Source organism: Triticum dicoccoides, chromosome 3A, assembly GCF_002162155.2.
Source record: "Triticum dicoccoides isolate Atlit2015 ecotype Zavitan chromosome 3A, WEW_v2.0, whole genome shotgun sequence".
NCBI classification, from domain to species: domain Eukaryota; kingdom Viridiplantae; phylum Streptophyta; class Magnoliopsida; order Poales; family Poaceae; genus Triticum; species Triticum dicoccoides.
The window spans coordinates 479,737,555-479,745,654 of NC_041384.1; positions in this window are offsets into that span (position 1 = coordinate 479,737,555).

Consider the following 8,100-nt stretch of genomic DNA (forward strand, 5'->3'; position numbering starts at 1 on the left):
AAGACCCTCACGAGGGGCCAAGCCTCGCGGGGCGGATGACACGGGCCTTCCTCAGGCGCGGCCTCGTCAGGCTGGCTCGCGAGGAGGCGGAGAGCTCAAGGCGGGGTACCTCGCGAGGTGCCCGTGACGCGAGCCATGATGACTCAGGGCGCCAGGCGGGTGCCAGCCCGCGCAGCGTCCCCCTTTCCTCTTTGGTGCAAGGGGAACAAGCACAACCGCGAAGTACCGAGGCATCAGGCAAGGTTGCCATTTCAGTGCAACGAGACCAGGACCAGGAGGACTACGAGATGGAGATCACCATGGAGCCCAAGACGGCATCATCACCAGAGCTTTGTGCAGGCGAAGACTGCTTTTGTTAGGATAGAATATACTTGCTGTCCCCTTTCAAAATAGCCCGCCATTGTTGGCTCCCTTCCCGCTCGATATTTGGGAAGAGGACCAGGGCCCCTATAAATAGGACCAGACACCCACATGGCAAGGGGTCGACCAGTTGGTTAGAGAGACAGATAGAGAGAGAGAGAGAGAGGTGGCTGAACTTCTCCCAGCAGTTCATCGCCCCAGCCAAGAACAGACCCTCGCGAGGCTGTTCTTCCTTGTATTGTTCATCGTCATCAGCCTAGGAGGAAATCCACCCACCACAAACTAGAGTAGGGTATTACACCACAATGGTGGCCCGAACTAGTATAAACCTTGTGTCTCTTACGCTGTTCTTTCAGTAGTTAGATCTTTGCAAGACGGAGAGGTAGAGGGCATAATCTCCGCGCGCACCCCAGTGTTCGAACCTTAAGGGTCTGCCAGAACCCGAAATCCGACACTTGCAACTACAACGTCATCCATCTAAACAAAGGTATACGCGAGAAGAGCTATCACTATGAGTGAGAGCGGAACTATGCAGTACATGAGGTGGCGGTTACGAGTCCTCTCTCGCGCTAGCGTGAACCTCATGTAACTAGCTTCTCCTTCTTGTCTGCTTTTGAAGCCTTTATGGCTGGCGCCCGAGAACCCATTCACTTGCACCTGACACTCATGCTACTCGTTGTACACCCCCGGAACCTTCCCTTTGTACACGACATAGCACTTCCATCTCGTCATCAAGAAACTAGGTACCTGTTAGAGATGCATGTTCATGAAGAGGATGTACAATCATATATATGCAACAAAATATACTAGAGCAACACCGAAAAAGAAAGGGTTAGCAACTAGATGCAACATACAGTACACAAATTAATTAAGTAGAGGTACGCAGGTCACCGTACGCAAACTAACAAAGTAGCGTTACGCAAGTTCGGCAGGGATCGTGGACATCACAAAGTTCCATCGCTACAAAAAGTATAAAAGTTCAACCGACACATATCATCATCATCGGCATCATAAATCACTAGAAGTTCCATCCTTCCATATCATCGAGGATGGACCCTAGCTTCTTGAACGGCGTTAGGTCTAGACGTTGCATGCCTATGCGAGTTCGGACGTCAGCTCACGATATAGGGCCGTGGTGGAACATACCCTTCTCATCGACAACTTCTTTCATGATGATCATCGCAATGTCGCTTTGGATGTGAAAGAAGTCATCTCTAAGTTTATAATCCGCTTCTGCATGAGATTCTAGCCACTTGTGGATATGATCATCATTTCTGCTTTTCATGCGAAGCTTTTGGTGATCCGTGTTGAACTGAATCATGAGATGGAAGATGTAGAATCCATCCTTCTTCATTGGTTTTGGGACATGGATGCAGGAAAAGTTAGTTTTATGCGCGAAACCCATCTTCTTGTTCCTTTGTTTCCTGATCTGCATGTGGCCACCTCTAATGCTGAAGCCTTGGAGAGCATCATCTAGAATATTCATTATGTGGGTGTAGTCTTTTTTCTCTTAGTCTCTGGAAGGGTCAAAATACACGGCGTGGGAGACTTGCGGGTAAAGAACGATAAGGACGGCGCGCCCGTTGCTGCGGGGAAAAGACACCTCAAATTATTCCCCATATGAGAGAGAAGGAATGATTGAAATGTACGAAAGGGTTGTCCAGAACTGACTTACTTTGGATGATGAGGCACGAGGACAATTTCCCTGTCCTTATTCTGTACCATGAAGTTTTGGAGGTACTCCCTAGCAGTTTCATGCTCAAAGTTGCTGATACTCAAGAAAGACTTGTGCATGTAGTACGGATCTGCCACACAGATTTGCGAGACTTCTTCACTCTTCATGACGGAGCTCATATGTAGCGCAAAAAGGCGAACGATTGTAAAATCGAGCCGCCTTGTCAGAAACATCTCAAAGATATGGTCAAACCGCAGGAAGAACACCTCCGCGGGCCGTGTGTCGATGTAGCACTTCCCCTCAGGCACACATGTTGCGTATGTCGGATATCCTGGATCCTTTGAGGCTAGTAGGCTTTTCTCAGTCGACAGCACATGGTCGTGCAGTCTCCTAAGATCCCCTGATAGTGCCTCCAGCGGTTTCGGCGGTAGCATCGGCTCGCCCGTGAGATGGAACATGGCCGCACCTTTCACGAGTACACACTCTTCAGAATGCATCGGCTGGCTGCTTTGTGCTCTGGCTTGTTTGGAGGCAGTTATCTTCCCCGATCTCTTCCTCTCCTTTTTCTTGGGCACACCTTCCAGACCCTTCCTTAACCCCTGCCCCAGGGTTCCCGGGCTAAGCACTGTACGGCCCTCGGATAGTTGAGCCTGTGTTGAGGCGACATCTTCAGGCGTGTCCTGTGAGGAATTCATGAAGAGAGACTTTTTGCAATCCTTCCAACGACCTTCCTGCCCAGGCATATCATCCATATCCTCATTAGCATGCTGATAGCCTGATTCGTCATATGGTTGACTCATTAGATCTATGTCACAGTCATACACGTTTGTATTGAGGAAACCCATAGGGTTGACCTCCGTCTCATCATCCATCTGCTCTACAGGACTGATTACATCAGCCAGTACTATTGCACCCCCTTCATCACGTCGTCCGCCGCTCTCACTCGGCACTACAGGAGCTGGTAATTGCGTAGGCGGGTTGGTGGTCTCCGCACATGCTTGTTGAATGTGGTTACTGGTGTGCTCTCGGCCGGCTCCAGACGAATAAGATTCTTCGGCCATAGCAGCACCCAACCCTTGCAGTTTCCAATCCGTGGTGGGGTCTCGTCGTCCTCTCCCACGGGATAAATTGGAGGAGGCAAATGCTCGTGCCTCGATTTCACACTGGACAAGTTAACCCTGAAGTGCCCAGCGGGGATCGGCTGGTTGTGGAACGTGGGTTGCATGGGGTTCATTATCATCCCCTTTCCCACGTCCACCTTCTGGCCTTTGATCAAGTAGAGTATGGTGCACGGGTTTCTTCGCACTGCAAACACATATGTCTGTGGCATAAAACATCCGAAAGGCAACGACAATGGAATATTCTATATATATATATGTTGGTGCGACATGTAATTACCGTGACGGCGTCGAGCTCAGCCAAAGACGAAGGTGCACCTAGCGCGCCAGAGACTGAGGATAGGCTGCTATGAGCGGGAGCGACCGCGAGAGGAGGCCTGGTTGCGTGAGCAAGTGATGGTGCGGTGTTGTTGTTCTTCATGGAGTTTCTCTCAACGAAACTGGGCATCGGGAAATCATGTACCGTCTTGTCTGGATTTTCCTTCGTCCATTTGATGCTAGCTGGAACCAAGTTAGTAGCGAAATCATTTCTGCAGGCAGTTATAGCTGCATTGACTGCCTGCTATAGCAACTCATTTTTCTCCTCGGCTGTTTTTTTCGCGTCCTCAGCTGCTTTTTTCTCGACCGCAAGCTTCACCTTTGCGTCGATGTCCGCCTGACTAAACTTCTTTTTCTGCTTCTTGGCCTCCGGGCCCTCGTTGTAAAACACCTTCCACGTGGCACCGTCTCCAGCGTCGTGCACACGATCATATTGCGGCCGCTGGCCCAAAGGGAGTCCCTTAAGTTTGTTCAAGGACCGGTTGAGAGGGGTGTCCCACTTGGGCCTCGTCGGAGAAGTAGGGCTTTCGGCTGCAAGCTGGTGATGCTTCTCCAGTAGTCTAATCAATTTCCTCGTGATCTGGTCCGTGTAAAAAACCTTTTTCTCCTTGTCCCACTTGTAGCGGGCCCTGATGAAGTCACGCTCCAAGGGGTTGGTGAACTTCGTGAAGGGGTCTGGGAGACCCGCGGCTTCACGTTCCGCGTCCTCCTTATCCCATATGGGCCTTTTACCGAGGTAGCCACGGCTTCCGAGGCGATGCTTCCCCGTGTTCCTTTGCTGAAGGCTCTTGAATTTCGCAGCCTTAGCCTTGGCTACCTCGGTAGCGCAAGTGTCCTTGAGCTTTTCGAACTCCTCTTCCGTAAGTGTCGGATTTTCCTCCAGAATCTTAGACAGGGGTTCCTCAGCCTCAATAGCTCGTTTCACCCCCCCTTTCCAGGAGGCCAAATCATTGCTAAACATGCCCATGGCGTGATTGTTAATCTTTTTCATCTTCGGATCATCCTACGGCTGTTCTATGTTATCATCCCGGTCGGGGAACTTGAATCTCTTGTGCAACTTCGTTAGGAGCAACTGCGTCAAATGTTCTTTACTCCTTAAGTCATCGTCGTTGATGCTCACACATTCCCGTAGGATGCATCCTAATTGGTTCCCATAGCACTTGCGAGGTTCTTCCGGCTCTAATGGCTCAAACTTGCCAGGTGCCATCTTTGTGATCACAAGTCATCCAATCCCTAGTTTGTTAGGTTTTCGTATCCTCTGCTTCTTATGCTTCCTCTTTTCGGTAGCGGTATTGGCGCTGGTACCTTCCCTGCCGGTATCTTCCCCGCCAGTACCTTCCCCGTCGGTCTTGGCGCCGCCATCGGTGCCGACGCCGTCGGTGTCGATGTCAGCGTCAGCACCATCATCGAGGCCGACCTGCAAACCTTGCTTACCAGTCAAATAGTCGAGGTACTCTTGTTCACCCTCATAATCCATCTCGTCTGCATCTTGGTCAGAAGGCCCAGTTTCTTCGTTGTTCGACATGTTTCCTATGATTAAGTGTCCTCGTTTATTTCTAAAAGTATGAATAAATGAGAAATGACATAAAAAAGAAATCTATGTGCCAGCACTCGATATGCCAACTATGTAGCACAAATCATGCCTTTATGCACGACAAATTTTGGCATGACCTTTGCTAAAAAGTGGACATATCGAGCGCCTGAAATTCACCGGAACGGAAATGAATCAACATTCCGGCGTAACATAGGCCACTCGGATCATTTACCAAAATGGAACCTAAACATCACATGTCCAAATGACATGTTCAAATTCCAAACATGACATGTCCAAAACATGACATATCCACATATCACATGTCCAGTTCAAATTTGCATATAAATTTAACCTAATTAACCTACTGCCCTAACTAAAACCTAAGTAAATTAACCGAAGAACCCTAGCTAGCAGAGAGAGAGGGGGGGTTACAGAGGGTGCAAGGGCGAGGAGGCAGGCTCGGGGTCGGGGACGAGTGTGCCGGGGTCAGGGGCAAGCGCGCCGGGGTCGGGGGCGAGCGCCAGGTCGGGGCCTAGCGCCGGGGTCGGGGGCGAGGGCCGGGTCGGGGGCGAGCACCGGGGTGTGGCGGTGCGACGGGGGAGAGAGTGGGTATTTGGGGGGAAAAGAGGCGGGATGAAGCAGGGAGAGTGAGAATTTTGGGTTAAGTGGACGTAGCAGTAGCGCGTTTAGACAAAACGCGCTGCTACTACCTTCACTAGCTGTAGCGTGTTTAGACAAAACGCGCTGCTACTACCTTCACTAGCTGTAGCGGTTTAGATAAAACGCGCTGCTACTACCTTCACTAGCTGTAGCGGTTTTATAAGGAAATCGCTACGGCTAGCTTGACTGTAGCTATTTTATAAGGAAATCGCTGCTGCCAGTTTTCCTTTATTTTCTCCCACTTTTATTTCCCGAGAGCAGTGAACGAAGGGAAGGCAATATATATTGCATCATTTGATGGTTAAATATGTATACAAAATAGGAACATATATATTACATCATTGGACCCATGCATAATAATGGCTAAGTGTGTATACAAAATAGGAACATATACATATATATATTACATCATTTGACCGATAACATACAAAATAGGAACATATATTCCTCAGCGCTGACGTTTTCGTTTTTGAGTCAACTTCTTTCCCTTCTTGTTCGTCGAAGAATAATTGAGCCCCTCATTGTGACTTTGCCTTTTCCATGGAGTACGGTTTTTCTTAGGTAATGTAGTATTGATTCTTCTTTTGATGTATACTTCATCATCATCGTCATCTTCCCTCATTGGGTTGCCGTATTGATCATAGTCTTCCTCGTTGGCGACTCCATCCATTCCAATGATGTTCCTTTTGCCTCTCCTCACGACAACCTGACTGGGATTTCATGGGTCGGTTATGAAGAAGCATTGTGCCACGTGCTTAGCGTGTACCCATGGCTCGTTTTTGACGATAGCATTCACGGTAGCGCTCTTGGTGTCGGGTATAGTCATGGTAGTGAAAATCCGGTTTTCTCTTTTGACATTCTTAGCCCATCTGACACGGAACATCGTCGTGTTGTGCAGTCCAGAGTAGTCAAGCTCCCAGATCTCCTCGACCCTTCCATAAAATCGTTCAGTTGCGCCGTTGTCGCTGCCGATCATGCATTCCATCGTCACCCCTGAGTTGTGATCATCACTGTCCATATCTTTGGCCTCCGTGCAGAACGTGTATCCGTTGATATCATATGCCTGATAGGTTACGAGGTTGGGCGAGGGGCCATGTGCTAAGGCGTATATGAGCAATCCGTCCTTAGAGCCCTCCTCCGGGGGATTAGCAATAATATGCTCTTTGAACCAATGCAGGAAAGTGGAGTTGTGCTCTCTAGTAACTTCGGCATCCGTCCTGCATACCCCCCGGTCACGATACTTCTTTGCGATAATTTCTTTGTGGAGTGCCACGAAAGGATCTACCTCGTCTAGGTGTTGTAGCACTACCAAGTTTGCTCTGTCAAAGTCGCTGCGTCGATCTGAGTATGCCACGTGCAGTTCCCTGCGACCGTTGTAGTGACCTTCTCCTTCGAGCCTCCCATCATGCTTGTTACCGGGCAAACAAACACTAACACCAGGCGGCTGGTCTGCGCCATATAGAAAATTCTCATAGAAAGAGATGCACTCTTGTGTCACATAGCCGTGGACGATGCTTCCATCCGGACGGGACATGTTACGAACGAATCCTTTGATGATCCCATTCATCCTCTCAAACGACATCATGTTGTGCAGGAATGACGGTCCCAGGTCTATTATGTCATCCACAATATGGACACACAGATGCACCATCACGTCAAAGAACACGGGCGGGAAGTACATCTCAAGCTCATTCAGTATCACAACGATCTCTTCCTGTAGCCTTCAGAGCTGCTTCACACTGATCGACTTTCGAGAGATGACGTCGAAAAAGTTGCAGAGACCAATAAGCGTGTCACGGACATGCTTGTCCATTATCCCTCTAAGGGCAACAGGTAGTATCTGCATCATCATCACATGCCAGTCATGGGACTTCATCCTGCTGAACCTTTTCTTGTCCGTGTCTAGATATCTGTTTATCTGGCCACAGTAACCGGAATTAACTTTGACTCTGGTAAGGCACTTAAAGAATTAATGGATCTCAGCTCGACTTAAGGTGTAGCAAGAAGGGGGGCAATAATCCTCTTTCTTTATTTTCTTGCCCTTCTTCTCCCGTGCCTCTGTCTCCGTCTCTGTCTCGTCTGACATTTTACGGGGTGACATGTGCAGATCTTCCCTGATTTTCAAATCTTGCAAGTCTTTTCTTGCCTTTGGCCCATCCTTGGTCTTATCCGGCATGTTCATCAGTGTCGCGAGCAAGCTCTCAAGGACATTCTTACAGATATGCATTTGATCAAGGCAATGAGGTGTACCGAGTTTGTGCCAGTACTCCAAGTCCCAGAACACAGACCTCGTCTTCCATACCTTCAACAGCGGCTCCGGAACCTTTCTCATCGTCTTTCCCGGCACGGGGCACTCCTTTCAGTTTTTCAACAGCTCATCGATTTCGGCACCGCTCCGCTTACGTGGAGGTCCTCGATGCTCAGCGTGACCATTG